Source organism: Neopelma chrysocephalum, unplaced genomic scaffold (genome assembly GCF_003984885.1).
Source record: "Neopelma chrysocephalum unplaced genomic scaffold, ASM398488v2 Primary Assembly neopelma1_121, whole genome shotgun sequence".
In the NCBI taxonomy this organism is placed as follows: Eukaryota; Metazoa; Chordata; class Aves; order Passeriformes; family Pipridae; genus Neopelma; species Neopelma chrysocephalum.
Window position 1 is genome coordinate 357,565 of NW_020897783.1, and position 16,473 is coordinate 374,037.

Genomic DNA, 16,473 nt, shown 5'->3' on the forward strand with positions numbered 1-16,473 from the left:
TCTGACACTTTATTCTTTAAGGCATTTGTCATTCCTGCTCTGTTTGGGAAGATATTGTCCCACTGACTCTAGGCCAAACAGATGATGTTTCACTTATATCCACTGTAACTATATCTGTTGAGATTTTTCTTTTCCTTATAGGCTATTTTTTCTTTTTGTGGAGTTATCTTGGAGAAATGGATAAATAAGATCTATGTGCTGAAGGATTCAAATCCAGTTGTCCATGCCCAGCTCCCAGGCTGTTTGTAGCCTGCCATGGTCTGGGTGCAGAAGAATATCATTCCTGTCACAGAAACACAACTTGGTGGTCAGCCAAAGTTTCCTGTGAGAGACTTTCCTTCAAAATCCCAATGTAAGCAGGAAGGGGAGAGCATGGAAAATGGTGCAGGCAGGAGCTGGGCTTGTGGCCTTGCTGTGACATGGAAGTCTTTCCCTGGCTCTGACCTGCTCAGTCTTTCACTGAGCACTGACCTGCTCATACTATGTTCATGCACAGGAATGAAGGTGAATTCCACTTATTTGTCATTCCCCCACTGCCAGTTCTTTCCTGTTGAACTGCCAGAGCCTTTGTTGCTGCTACACCTTTTAGTATGAGACACAAAGTGAAGATTCACTAGAACAAGCAGAGATTCAGTTCATTGGCATTATCTGCCCATTTTCCCTGCCCCTTTCTTGTTCAGTCAAGGTTTGCTTCAGAAAATCTTTGGAGCAGACATAGAGGTGCAGAATTTCAAACTCAGTTATGCTGAGAAAAATGCCATCAGTGTTTTTTCAATAAACAAATAATGTCTGTTCCCCTCCCCTGTGCAAAGACACACAGTGTCAATAGAAACAATTACTTTGTTGTCAGTTAATTTAAAAAGCTACTTGCAGAGAAACAAGCAAGCAGTTTAGCAAGATTGATGTAGATGGTGGATTACTTAGGATAGATATGGATCCAATCTAAAAACAGGAGGCTTCTTCTGTGCATCTGAGTCTTACATATATGTTGAGAAAGATTTGAATTAAGGAAAGTGATGTTTGTTTTTTTAAAAATATCTTTATTTATAAAGCCTGCAGCTAAAGTGAAATAGGACCTGGATCCCAAACTAGTAATAGTAACTTTTTTTTCCCAAACTAAATTCAAACTCTGAATTTTTCTAATAACCTATCAAGTTTTGCCCTTAACTTTGCTCTGAGTTGTTTGATGTAGGAACTCTAATTTAATCATGTGTAACAATCAGTTTTAACAACACTGTTACTCCTTGAAATCATGATAACGCAGGTTTGCTGAAAGATCATATGGTGAGATATCTTCTTGTTTCAATAAGCACAACAAATTGCTTTAAACAACTTGCCTTGAGGCAAACATACAAAGGTGAAAGTTCCTGCAAACCCTGTAGCATCTTTCCCAGTTTTACTCTTTCATTGAATAAGTCTTGGCTAATGTGTAGTTACAGTATGTAGATGATACGTGATCAGTTTTCTTTGAAGCAGTTCAGTGAATGTTAGAGTTTTGTTCTGAGCCTTAAAGGGCAGTAAACTTTATGGCTTTTTGGTAAACTTTTAAACTTTATGCAGCCAGCTTTCTTCCTAACACCAGCCTAATTATAAACCTAATATTTTTAAAAGAAGCAGTTGTGCAGATGACCCAGGTGTAAACACATAAAAAAAGAACAGAGAGTCTACTTTCCAAAACTTACAGGTGAGCACCACATACTGAACAATTCACCCAGACTGTGCTTCTGCCATTCCTGGCAGTTAAGCATACAGGCATTAGTACTTCTTTTAAACTAATTTGATACAGATCATTTTGGGCAGACTGTGTTCAGGGGGAGTGATGATCTTGAAAGCTTATCTTTGGGTACGTGGAAGTCTGGGGAACTGGGACGTGAGTCATGGAAATGCTTGCAAGTCTGCTTTCTTACAACTCTGGCAGCTTGGATTCTTACTTTGTCTGCAGGGCACAGATTAGACTGGTGCATGGAGATGCAGGCAACTATCCCTGTTTCAAAGTGACTTTCTTCTGCAATGTCTCGGTTTCCCTTTAAAAATGAAGTATAAAGGCTTTTCTGTGTGAAGAAATCAGGGTGAAGCGAGATGTGCTGCAAATTGATGGCATGACATCTTTTCTGCTCTACATACTCCTTCATGCAGTCTCCGTGGTCATGGTTAAAGACATTCCCTTTCCCCTGCCTCTCCCAAATGAAATAGTTATAAGTGATGGAGAGATGTCAACTAAGCCTGAAGGGAACCTGCTATGATAGTTTGGAGAGCTGCAAACTGCCTTATTTATTCTGGCACAATGTTAATCAGCTGTCCTGCGCAATCAGTTACGTGTCACCCTTGTTAACAATTTAATTCTCCCTGTGAAAAAGGGAGGGAGAGGTTGATGGATATTTATAGTTCTGTCTTTGAGACCTCTCATTTAGTGCCACCAAGAGAAGGCAGTTACTGCCTTCAGCACGAGCACCACCACGGGTGTCCAGAATCCACCCTGACCAAAGAAGGCTAATGAGGAGCCTGTATGGACTCAATGAATTTATTGCAACTCACACGCAAGGTTTCTTTTCAGCTTCCAGAGCATTGTCATCCTTTGCTTCACATGGATCTATAGCTATGCAGATATCTGCATTTCCCCATTCTCTGCCTCCTGCTTAAAGAGATTTAGCTGTGCAGTGGGAAACAATATTTTTAAGGAAAAAAAATTGCCTTTCTGAACCACAGCTGTAGGTTCAGTTGAAGTTTAAGAGGTTTATATTGCAGGCCAGTTCTTAATCTGAACAAAATTATACCTGCTTTTAATAGAGGTAAAGACTTCCCACTGGGAAACAGAAAAGAATGAGTTCAGATAAGTGGCAAAAATAGTAAAACAGAGAGGGCAAAATGCAAATATTCAAAGTGACCAGCAGAAAGCATTTGGCATTCATAAAAAGGCAGATTTGCAGGCACATGGAAAAAGAGGCTGATGGCTGCAATAGCAGGAGCAGCAGCATCTGAGGCAGAAATGAGAGAAATGGTAGTAGCTGGGACAGGAACAGATGCTGAAATAGCAATAGCAGTAATATCTCCTTGCACTGCGCACCCGAACCACCCATTTAGGGGTGGCCAAATAGACTGTTACAAAGCAAACAGACCATTATGGTCCATAGTACAAATATGTATTTGGAAAAATGTTGATGTGCAGTGGCGTGGTGGAACAGAAGTTGCTGTGTGTGTTTAGCAGCCCTGGATCCAGGCCATTCATTAGCAGCAGCCTCTCTGCAGAGAGGCCTCTTTTCCTTTCTGTGAGAGGCAGTAATAAAACCACTCCAAAATTTCCAGATATACTTTTAGATTTTTAGTCACTGGTTGTTAGTTTTATAATTATTTTTTTTAAGGGAAAATACTTTGGGCACCAAATCTGTCTTCCTTAAAGGTTCTCTACATTCCTTAATACATTTCCTGGACTCCAGGATGGTTTTCACAGCTTCTATTCAAGAGCAATGCCTTTTCCTTTAAAAAAAGTTGCTCTGGTCTTTTAGATGTTACAACTCCACATTCTCCCTTCAAATTATGTTGTGCTGCAGCAACTTAGCAGAGAAACAAGCCTCTTGACTTCTGTTTGAAAAGTGGTACTTCAATTCTTAATTAAAAATAAGTTACTACAGTTGTGTCAGCTGACTTTGCAGTGAGTTTGGATTAGGAGCATGCATGCACATACATGTGCCTATGCAGAATCATTAGATTTTCCATCCAGTCCTCATAAGACATGTTCACACGATTTAGAATCTCAATTCATTGTTTTATTGGAAAAAACAAAGTATATGGAAGACCCTTTTTGCCTTTCAGCATAAAAAGGACTCTCTGAATAGTCTGTGTGAAATATAAGTTGCTTTAAAGCCAATTTCTTAGAGGAGCAGGACCTTGATTCAGCAAATTCTGAATCTAAGCACTGGTGCTTAGCCCTGCACTCAGGAGCTGCCAGGCTGCAATAGCAAAGCACTTGGTTCAATGCTGTGCGTGACTGGTTTTAACAGTTCAAGTATCCTGTTAATCAAAATTGGGTATCTGTGCTGGGGGCATCTTCCAGCACTTGCTTCCACTGGCCAGGCTCTGACCTTCCAGGCACATGTGCACAGCTCTGCTGCCCTTGTTGAAGTTTTTGCCCCCAAGTATAACCTAAAAATGTCCAGTCATTTAATTGTAATAATAAAGAAATTGTACCCCGTGCAAAGATGTCTGATGGTGCCTTTAACCTTGGAGCTAAATTTTAGATCTAAATTCTAATTTCTAGTAAACTTAGGATTAAAATGGAGATGTTGATACAGCAGAATCACTGCCATAAAGAGAGCAAGTCACACTCTTTATTGTAACAGCTCTTGATTGCCTAGCAAAGAAATGCATAATGAATAAACATTATTTTAAAAGGCTTGATAGCACAATGAATTTTTCAGTGGGAGAAACAGAAGAGAGAGTATTTAAAAATACATGAGTTTCATATTTGATTATAAGTCAAGAAGCAGCAGAAAGAACCAAAAAAAATGATAGCAATGGCAGCAAGCACCAAGCTTTCAGTCTTGAATTAATTAGGTAATTCATAATAGGGAGGGAGTGACATAGTGATTAGTTAATTACTGTGCAGAAACATACAATTAATGCACAACTGGAATTAGTATACAATGAATTAAACTGCCACAAAATGCAAGCACCAAAAATTGAGAAGGAAACCTTGATTGTTGATTGAAGCTGTTATTACAGCAAAAAGTCTATTGAAATCACAATAGTTTAGCTCTCAACGTGTTTCATTTGTGTGATCTGATTCCAACCTGTTAATAGGAATGCTGTGATGGAGAGTGGCATGTGCATTCATTACAAACTCACGTGCACAGAGGGGCAAATGAGATTGTAGGGCCAAGGGGCTACAAAGGCAGACTGATGGGAAGCTTGTGTGCATTGCAACAGGAATCCTCTGTAACTTTTGACAAAACTAATAGGTATTCAGCCTGGCTGGGCTGTCCTGTCATCAACCTGTCATCAGCCCAGGGATGTTTCATCCCAAGGCTGCCAAGGAGTGATGAGGCACAGAAGAGAGCTGTTCCTGCCCATGGATCCCACACCAGAAGCCCTGTTGCAGCCGCTCCATGGGCTGTTTGCTGTACATTTGGTATCTTGTCTGAGTGCAGAGGTAAGGAGTGATTTTGCACATGGGTGTAGGTATCTATTCTGTGTGATATTTATGTACTATAAAGCGTAAGGGCAGCTGCCAGGCCAGGAGCAAATGGTGTTTACCAAGGGAGGCTCTTTTTCTTCTGAGAGAGTAGGGGTTAGAAAAGGTTCAATAGTGTGAGGGAAGGAAATATCTCAAACTACACCACGTCATAATGTGCCTTGGGTCTGCTTTAAGCTATGTCAGTGGATAAAGCCTGTTCATCTTTATCTTTCTTTCTTTCTATCTATCCATCTATCTATCTGTCTATCTTCTATATGTGTAGCCATCATGGTATAGCATGTTGCACACCACAGGCTGCATGGGAGCTGCAAGGACTTTGCTACAGCTCACAGCAACTTGACAGAAAGCTGCAAACCTTGGTCTGCAGATGCTGCATTTGGTGGAGCATTTCTGCAACAGTTCAGACAAGAGTTTGCAAGTGCGCATTTTTAGCTTAGATTGCAGGAAACTGAGCTGATAGGATTGAAAGATCATGCTAGTCTCAAAATATTATCTCTCTTTCCATTTAGCAGTGTAAATAAGAGTGGTATTTTAGATCTAAAATAAGATCCAGTTTCTATCCTAAGGAATTAAAAATCTGAAGTAGAAAAGTAATTTATAATGGTGTACATAAAGATATCCTTAAGGGAACTGGGTGGAAGAGGAAAACTAGAATCTGCATTTTGCAAAAGGTGCTTTATGCGTGGAAACTCTGAAGTCATGATCATTGATTTAGCATCTTGGATATTTGTTATGGTCTAACATATATTGCATTGCTGATACTTTACTTCAGCTGAATTTAAAAATAAGTGGTAGTGCTTTTTCTTGGGACATAGTATTTTACCCTTTACCCTTTTACTTCAGATGACTTATAAAGATCAATAAATTAATAGCAAAAACATTTTCAAAATAGTATAGTCAACTATCTTTTATGTCAATATGAAAGTATCGGTGGTATATAGTGTTAGAGCAATATAAAAATGCAAAAATTTCTGGACAGAAATAGGAAAACAAATTATTAACTGATAATTTTAAGTCTCTTACTGAAAGAAAGCTTTTATCTTGAGAAATAGTTAAGATTTAAAAAAGAAAATCTAAAATAGAAATCCTAACACTCTTCTACCAAGGGCCCCAATATAGCAAAGAACTCAAACACTGTTAATTTAGTTACTCAGAAAGACTCTGCCAGACAAGCAAAGGTCTCTGAAAGCCTTTCATTATTGTCACCAGAAGCTGTAAGAAAGTCACTAATTTTGTCCAGATAATTTCTGAAAGAGACCTTTTTCAATAAGTGTGAGAAAGTCCACCTTTAGTAAGTGCTGAAGTCTGACCCTGTAAGTTGAGGGCAAAAATCTCACTAAATTTAATCACCGGCATTGGTGATGCTGGGAGTTACAGCAGGGGTGAGGCTCCTGGGCTATGTGTGACTGCTGGAGTGCTGCATCTTCCTCTCCTCTTCCTGCTTTTCCATAAAATACCACAAAGTTTTCAGCAAAACAAAACCTTTAGAAATATCCCCCAGCATAAATCAATAAATTGCTGGCTTTATCACATGTGAATTATTTTGAAAACAGGCTTGGACTTCTCTTCATTTTTTGCTGAAATAATTTTCATAATCAGATGTCTCTACCAAGATCTGGTTAAAATTCATACTATGTCACTCAATCTGCCTTTACCAAATTAGAAGAAAATTGGGGTTTATTCAGCCTTATCTCAGATTTCTTTCTCTTTCTCCTATCCCTCTCTCCCACTGCTGTTCCACTGAGAAATTAACTCAGCCTTTCTGTCAGTGTGAGGGCTGGGTTGGGAATAGCAGGAAAACCTCAGTTACTAGGAAAGGTATTACTTTATAATAAAGTGCTGATCCTTGAAATGTTATTTTTCTGTTTGAATACAGTAAAATAAACAGCAACAGAAAACCAAGTACTCGGTTAATTTAAATGGTTGGCTTATTAATATTTACAATATTCTAAGCAAGAGAAATAACTGTCTCTGCTTGTAGAAGTTATTTCAGCAGTATTGTCATGAAATGATCAAGCTTTTTCACAGATATTAAGTGGGTATGAAGTTTCTGGTATTCTGTGCTGTAGCTGAGGAGGAGGGAAACTTCTCAGTGATTTCCAGTCCCAGGCTTCTCTCCTCACCAATAAAGCAAATAATTTACTAATAACTCTTCTCAAAGATGCTTCTGTTGACATGAGTGAAGCAGAAAAACATGCTGCTCATCTTCAGCTCTTAGTGTGGGGAGAGCTGCCTTTCTGGAATAGGTGCAATTTAAGGTAGAAATGGATATGATTCAGTGTTTGCAGCCAGGAAAGCAGTAAAATCTGGATCTGCTAAACACTGCAATAATACTGACTTATATGCTGTAAGTCTTTTTTCTAAATTAATCATTTTGAAGCACGTTGCTCTTGACCATTGGCTCCCAAGCACTGATGAGGTTTTTTCCCTAAAGTAAAATATTAACAATAGCAACAAGTCTCAAAAGTTGGGAGGTTTTAATTATTTGCCATTTCCGTGGTTGGGTTTTAGCTGAGATCAAAACCCCTAAGAATGATAAAGGCTGATTTCAGAGATCTTGAGCCCAGGATTTGCCAACACTTTCGCAAGAGGCAAGTGGTATTTCAGGCTGTAAAAGAAATTGTCCTTTACAGAACATGTGACAAAGCTTTTTCTTTGATAACATCATCCTGTGTCACTTTGAAAAATTTCCTGTGCTCCATTCTGAGGAAGAAAATATTTTACCCTAATGGCAAACTAAAAGTAAATTGCTGTGGGCTGAAGAGCAGAGAGTGGGTAGGGAAAGGTTCTGCTGTAGTCTAACAAGAAAGGAATTACTTTGCATTACCTCAGATGCTTTTTTTGGTGCAGCAAAGACCTGCATCATAAAATACAAAATGGTCTGAAGGGCTTTAAACTTTGCACACCACAAAATGCATTATGCAGCTCCGTCAGACATGAGCAAGGGTTGTGCCACTTTCCACCCTGCACAGGTAGAGGCTGGAGTTTACCTCAGTTATTCTTCTGCAGTGGTTTGAGACTTGAAGGAACATTTTTCTTCTCTCTGATCTGGAGCTTTAGTTCCTTCTTCTGAAAATGGGAAATCTGCAGGTAGATTTGGAACAATTCAACATATTAAATGTTCTTAATCCAACAGCTACTGAGTCTGACTGGATAGACAGTGAAACTTTAGTTACTCAGGCAGGGGATATGGGATTTAGTTTGGGGGCAGAAAGATTAACAGCCAGTGACCATGATCTGTGTCAGAAAACCAGCCCCTTATTACAGGTATTTTAATTGCAACTATGAAGAGGTACTTGCAAGTTTTTATTTATTACCCATTCAGTCTGCTAGTTTCATCTTGGAGTCTTTATTCTCAAATTTAAACAAAAAAGTACAAAAGAAAAACAACAACCGGCAAAAAACCAAAAACAACAACCACCAAAAAGCAAACAACAGTTCCCTCATTTTTTCCAAAAAATTAAACACAGATCCTATCACCTTGCCCCAGCAAAACCACTGCACTGGAGTGGATGGCAAATGCTGCCATGGCTTCATGAAAACTTCAGAAAACACAGTGTGTTGTTTCTTCTGTGGTTTGCCAGACTGAGTCTGAAAATACTGTGTTGAATTCCCTGAGTTCTGGAATGATAACAACATGTCACAAATAGATGCCTGGCAATGCACAGCCTCACCAGACAGAGTGACAGAGAAGCACATCAAGGCTGCCCCTGGTGTATCTGCACTGACATCGTTACACCAGGGATGAGTTCCGCAGACACCACAGGAGGAAAGGGTCCTGTGCACAGATCCTGGCTCACGTGAGTGATTATCTCCTGTTAAACAAAGCAAATGTAAAACTGAATCGTCCCCATGAATATGAAAATGAGAAAGTTTTACTTATACATCAAATGATTATTCAAATAACATCTAGATGTGGATGACCTCAACAGAGATCTATGTATTGAAATAAGTTTTAGTTTAATATATATTTTATGTTTAAATATAAATATAAACGTATAATATAGATAATATTTTTGTACAAAAATACCATTGCAGCGTTTCTGTACAGAGGGGTTTTTAAGTGGGTATTTGGATGCTGTATGTGACTATGCCTCTTATATCTAGGAGAACTGAGAGAAATAGGAAGGAAATACTCACCTCCTTAGAGGCTAAAAATGAGGTCCAGCTACAGTTCAGCTCTGCAGTGTTCCTTTACCACAATGGGGAATGGAGTGAAAAAAACGAGTTCATTTAACATGGAGGAAAAGAAAGTAAGATAGTAACATATTGACCAGTACTAAATGACATTTACACAAGAGGTTTATTCATCAGGCTCCTGCACCCTTTTTGAAAATGTGCTCAAGTGTTTTTTTCTTTTATTTCCCTCCATTTTCCTGCATTTCTAAGGGCATCTCTCATATCTGTTGTTTTTAGAGCACCCGCAAACTTAACATTTGGGTGCAAGGTCTGACAGCAATCAGATATCATCCTCTGACGTGCGCTTTCCTACATGTTATATTTTATTTTACAATGTCATAGGAACACAGAACAAGTTTTCTATTAGCTTTAATTTGTCTCTCTCCTTTCCTTGCTCTGCGAGGGTAGCATACCTCTCAGGATATTTTAAAATACCTTCAACGTTTTCTCTGGATAATTCCATTTCTGAATGCCTGTTCACATTCTCCCCACATGTTTCTCTTAATATCTGATATTTTTCAAAGATTGGAAGGCAACATTGCACAGTAAAAACAGTTGACACATTTGATTTCTCTCTCTCCATCTCTCAGTGGAGGAGGTAGCATTTGTCATCCCTGGGTAGAGCAGCTGTTACAAAGCTTTATGGTGAATTGTCCGTGTTTACAGTCCTTCAGAATGGCATTTTTGCAAGTCTTTTCCTTAAATTGTTTATTGCAGAGCCCTATTTTTAGCTCTGTCTCTCCATACAGGCTGAACTGAATAGAGGGGCACTTACTGCCTTGTGGGAAGTGGAGTCTGGTCTGAGCACTCTTGCCAACAGTGGGGTTTTTGCACTGATTTCAAGGGGCTGCTGATCAAATCTCTGTACTATGAGCTGCAGCTCAGTTTCTCCCAGTGAATAGCTCCCTGTGCTTGAGGTATTCAGGAGCATGATCTCCTCCACTCCAAAAAACTCTGTGAGAAATTTGTCTAATATTTCTCATCTGCCCATTGATGCCAGTCCCTCGGATGTGTTTGTATCTGCTCTGGCAGAGCTAAAGCCTCATCTACTGTAGTCTCAAACAAGATTTTTCTTTTTTCTTTTCCTTTATTTTTGAGGGGGAATAGGAAGATATGGTCCTGTGCTTTTGAGTCCTATATTCTTTTAATGCTCATGGCCATCTGTGCGCTGAGGCATGACTGTGTATTAAGAACTGGATTACAATGCAATGCTCTTTTCTTGAGTTTGGTATTGTTCCCTATCTTTTGTCTTCTTTATTCCTGCTTTTTTCTGATTTCTAGACTGTATTTCTTATGCAGTGCCAAATTTTTCTGTTTCTTTCTCTCATCAATAGGACTTTAACTTCACTTTCAGTGAAATTAAATTATAAAATAGGTTATGCTTTAATACAATTCAGATACTACTATCTGGTGGACATTTTTAACCTCTGAACTTAAAAATTCAAAAACATACCCTGAAATATTTTTCAGTTCTCTTGGAATTAAAAACTTTTCATTTGGCTAAGCCAGTTCTGACACATGAAGCAGCTCTGTAGGATGAACCTTCCTTAGTCTCATGAAAATACAGCATCATGATTAGGAAATTCCTAAACCAAGGCCACTCTCATGCAAGGGAGCAGCATCATGGGGGAGCAATATGTTTTAGATGAAGATCACATGGAATCAGTTTTCTTAATTGATATCTGTTACTTTTTGGGGTGGATCAGGACCAGCTACCACATTAGATCCCATGTATTTTTCCATAATATCTTCTTTAGTGTGCTGGTATAGATGAACTGATTTTCGTCTCTTTAGGGAGTACAGAAAGGTGAGGGAATGAGGGTGGGTTCCTGAGGAACTTTGGGTTCTCCATAGCCCACAGGATGTGTCTGGGGTACTGTGGAGGTAAATAAATTTTTGTCTATAGGCAATGGCCATCCCTGGCAGACTCCATGCAGATTAAGCAATAAAAGGTTATGGTAAAAGCCATGGTGATGAAAGCCCTTGAGACTGTTGGCTAATTTCCACAGCAAAGAGCAATGCAAATATATGCAGGAATGCCATCAGTTCAAACCTCTGCTCTGGATCCAACACGGAAAGGTTTCAACGGGTTTGAGATAATTTGGTAGGAAGGAGAATTACTTCAGATCCCCAGGCTGCACTCAGGGTCCCTCCTGTGTTCATCAAACACTCAGACAGCCCCATGGACAGGATGATGGCCTCTCTTGGATATCCAATTTCCTTGCAGAAAGTCCGTTCTCTCCGGCAGGTTTTGCTACAGAATGTTTTTCCTCCAGCTTTATGCTGCATATTTAGTTCTTCAAACTGCTCAGAACCTGAGTGAAAATGAAAGCAAGAGGCAGCAGGAGGTGCTTTGGGTAGTTTCCAGATACGTACTTATCTTCCTGAGCATACATCCTCTGGCTCTCCTAAGCACACTGAGTGCTGCACTCAGGGCAGTGAGGAAAGTGCACGGTCAAGTAAAGCAATCAGTGTTATCTGAAGCCCACTGAGTCTTTTCCTTTATCCAAAACTGTCCCTGCACCATTAGCCTTAAATGACTGGTGGCTGCTAAAATATCTGTAATCTTCGCAAACTGGAGACACAGTGAGGTTTCCTGACTTCTCTGCATAACCCAGCATTTCTGCAGTGTATAAAAAGCCTCTGTGAACACTCACAAAGGGCCAGTGCCTCAGCTGAGGCCCTTTGACTTTGCTGGACCTTTGCCAGCCTCCACCAGCCGAGAACCTTTTTTCTTGTATTTTCTAAAGATACTATTGGGAAAACACTTTTGAAATCCAATGAACAAAGTTCAGTCAATAAAAAGTGAGAAAAAAATAGCAAGTACAGCAATTGAATGAGTGAAATTGAATTCAGAGGTGGCTGAATGCTGCTAGCTGATGCATTTTTCTATCTGATATTACTGATTTGGCAAAATGGGAACATTTCCCAAAAATGCATCAGGTTTTATCAGAATGCTATGGGAAATCATTGGAACCTTTTGTGTCAAACATTTTATTTTGGCTATTATGCAATGAAGATTGAAAAATCCCCCTGGACACAAAGCAGTTTGATCCTCCTGAAAGAAAATATTTCTGAAATCTGATTTTGCTGTAAATTTCAACTTGTTACTCAAATCTGACGAGAAAACAAATGCCAAAATTCCCAATGGAAAGGAGATTTAACACAATTTTAATAAAAACCTGTTTTAATAGGAAGCTGAGAACTATGAGTGAACTAGGCAATCTTATTTTTAGCAGGGATATGCATTACAAGTGAAATCCTCACAATCACTCAATAGAAAACAATAAAATATTAAATAGTAGCACAGCATTTAAAGACAACGTGTCATTTTCCTCTGCCTGTGTTTAACCAACATGAGTTTCACAAGCTCTCAAAGTGCAGAATGCAGATACCTGCTGGACTCAGGAACAGATTATTGGCATAAGCATATCTGACTTCTCTGAACACATTTCTAGATGAAATATCAGAATGCAATAGGCAACAGAGTCAGAGGCAAGAGGATGTCTAAGCCTGCCAGTCCCACTAAGAGCTGGGACAGGAAGAGTGATTTTTTAGTTGGGCACCTTCTACTGACAAAAATTGGTGAGGATTGTTATTTGGAGTATTCAGCACTTGAGTTTCTGGTATTTTCATGCTGTTTCCCCACAGATTATTTTCCTGTTGGTAAACAGTTGACGGAGGAGATAATACATTACCTCTGCAAAATTATCAATGCTAGAAATTTGATCCATTCTCTGAGGTGGGCTGTGCTGGTAAGGCAGGTATTTTTAGAGATCTTATATTGAACAGGATGATTTTTTTTTCTTTGAATAATGTAAACCATTTATCTTCTTTTCTGCCTCTGGAGAGAACATTTTCTGTAACTTAAAAAAAGGCAATAAAAATACTTATCTGAAAAGCACACCACACCTTGGAGGTGCGTGAAGTTTTCCTTGTATCAGAGCTCCTTTGGAGTCATTCCCCTGGCAGAGTTCCTTAAAAACTGCAGGAATGGGCTTCTCCATTAAGAATAAAGGTAAGTCCAAAGTGCACTTTCATGACCCAATTTGGGGATTTATTCCTCTCTTCTGTATTGATAAAAAGTTCCTTCTATTTCAAATGAAATATATTTGTATTCACAGTACTGTTTTCGAGTTCTCAGCTCATAAGGATATTTGCATTCTGAAGAGGAGCTGATTTTGTTCTAATTCCACTCTCATTTCGCATATTCTTTAGTTGTAAGGAGTAAAAGGCTTCTTAGATCAGAGGATCATTATTGAGAGAAAAGAGCTTAATATTCTCCTTCTGTTTCCTACCTAGATGTGGTGGGAAGATGAAAGTTAATCTCTAACCACTCCATTTCCTTTCAAAGAGGGAAGAGTCACTGAAGCATCATTTGTGTTTGTGAGCCTCACTGGAAAGAGCAGATGAAGCATCAGATTCCTGCACTTCCCGAAATTTTCCTGATTAGTTTTGCACCCATTTACTCAGGAGCATCTGAGTGTGCCTGGCTTGGTCTGCAGAGGACATGGAGTTACACAGCTGCCAGCTCCACTGGGGTGTCACTGGTTCTGAATCCACTCCCATCCTGTGCTGTTGGTGTTCGTGCTAAGCAGCTTCCACTGCTCAGGCTGGATTTTCTGAAAACACTTGGGGCAGTGTCATCTTGTTCATCCTCTGTTTCAGGGCAGAAGGGATGGTTCTCATTTTGCTGTGCTTTCTGTGTGTGCTTACAGCAACTGCAAGAAATTGTGTACTTCAGTAATTCCTTTCCTGAGTCAGAACACTAATCCTAATCAGTTACAGACCATAGATTTCACAACCCATAATGTCAAAGTTTTCCAAAATTATGCTGCACAAGACTTTTTATGTTCAAGTCTTCATTCTCACCTCAAAGCCCATCATAACTAGGGGAAATATAAATTAGTATCTCTATATAAATAGATATTTTATGTATATATTTATTAATTTATGGAGTTAATTTTATATTTATGTATCAGTAATGATTATGCAAGGAGTAGAAATCCCAAATGCTCCCTTTTTTTGTTTGTTTTAATTTAGAAGAATGAGTCAGAATTTCCTGAAAAGTAAATGTAGGCCATAAAATCTATACTTATTCTGAATTTTAAAACATTTGAGGAATGTGCAATATGAATATTTGCCTTACTTACCTCTCTCTAAAACTCCCTGATAGATATCATCCTAGGTTAAAAAAATAGTAGAGTGACCCCCATTTGCCCCAAATGCCTGCACTTAGATTCCACTGATGCCACCCTCACTTAATTAATGAACTCTTCAGGGATTATGCAAAAATCACACTCCATATCCTCAGCTTCTGATGCCCTACACACATCCTAATCCCAGGTTTAGCCATGGTCAGGTTGGCCAAATTTATCCATGAACAAAATCCAACAGGACCCCTGTGATGTCATGTCATATGTTAATTCTTGAAGGCTTCTGGCATTCCAGCAGCCAGCAAGTTCCTCTGCTGCCCTTATACCTTAACCCAAACCTAAACTAGTTTTGCAAAGAGTATTGAGATTTTTTACTTCCTTCTAAATTGTTTCCAGGTGGGTCAAACACATTATTTTGTTCCCCAGGTCAAACACAGCCGTTTTTAGTGACTCAGTGCACTGCCCTGGGTGAAGCTGACCCCCACCATCACAGGCAGGGCTGTGCTCGTTTGCAGTTTTCCAGCCGCCCAGAGGACACTTCTGTTTCTCCTGCAGGCTGTGCTTGGTTCATCTCTGGGTTAATGAAGATGCATTTCCAGCGCTGAGTGTGCTGTTGGTCTGAAGGAGCCCTGCAGCTCCTTGCCTGGCACTGAGCAGCCCCTCAGGGAACGGGGACAGCTCCCGTGTAGGTCCAGGAACAGCCTCAAGACCGTTTCACAGGGGTTTGTAGATTTGTCCCTAGTGCTCCAGTTCAGAACGCGTGAAAGTGAGAAAGTTGTTAAAGACTGCAGTTGGATTTGGCATGTCAAAGTGCCTTCCATAAAATATACACTGGTGGGCAAGTGCCAGTAAGATCCCAGATGTCAGACATGTAAGTCTGTGCAGGAGAAGGAGTGCAACCTCAGTAGCACCAGATTATTACTGTTATAGTTGTATCTCTCTGTGCCATTTAGCTGTTCTTGGGTTTGGTTTTTTTCCCCTTGTCTAGTCTTTACTGTCACCTTATTTGATTTTGTGTCTCTTTTATAATTGAGTACCCATGAGCTACCTTTGTCAATTGCTGTATAAAATATTAAGGGGAAAATTCCTGTCATACAAGAAGGTGGATACAGGAACAGATACTCTATAATAAGGAAGAGTGGTGTGAGAACAGGCTTGCCTGTTTGGGTTAAATAAGATCTCCTTCTTTCTGTAAAATTATAATGTAGTCAGGGTAAATATTAGTTCTATAACTGATTGACATACAAATTAGGCTTTCCACAATGCTTTGTCTCAGGCAGCAACAACAGCATGACATTCTCCAGGCATTCAAGCTGTTTTGTGTATGCAGGGGCTTTACAAGAGAGCTCTCTGGTGAAAAGCTTGCCCTATTCCTAGGTCTCTTTTCATAACAAATCTGACCCATTCATTACTGCAAATGGCTCTGGGAGGGCTGTGTGCTCCAGGGAGTAAGGAGTAGGACTTTGGCAACAAGCTGCTGAATGCAGATTTCTGTGTTAATTTGTTCTGTAGGTCACTGTTCATGGGAAGCTGTTGAGTAGGATTATTTTTTTTGGCTTTTTTTATTTTTTTTCAACTTGCATTTTATAGTTTTTAAAAGTGGTTTTTTGTTTATGTCAAGACAGTTATCTCAGTCTGCCTTCTCTTGGTAGTGGATTTTTCTCCTTTTGTACCCCAGTTTTGTCCTTACTCTTCCTTCAGCTTGGGTTCTGTCACTGGGTTTTGAGTAGTCTGTATTTTGTATCCATCTTTGCTTTATTTTCTACCTGCCCTTTTTCTAATTGCTTTTGTGGCTAAGTGAAAACTATTATCAGAGCAGTTCTAATATGAGTGGAGATTAAAAACCTCAACTTGCATGTACTTCATGCTGAGATGTCTCTTTGAGGCTGTGAGTTTACTTACCTCTTGCTACTTGGATCAATCTTGAAGCCCTCAGCAAAGATTTTT

General features: G+C 39.5%; 1 long non-coding RNA gene across 1 annotated transcript; it reads right to left on the minus strand.

Moving 5' to 3' along the window:
* Positions 1 to 7,684: 7,684 nt before the first annotated feature.
* On the minus strand, positions 7,685 to 8,775 carry LOC113974495. Its single transcript, XR_003536564.1, has 3 exons — positions 8,672 to 8,775; positions 8,182 to 8,275; positions 7,685 to 7,799 (listed from the first exon to the last, which is right to left on the minus strand). It is a non-coding gene; the product is annotated as an uncharacterized LOC113974495 (long non-coding RNA).
* Positions 8,776 to 16,473: the final 7,698 nt, after the last annotated feature.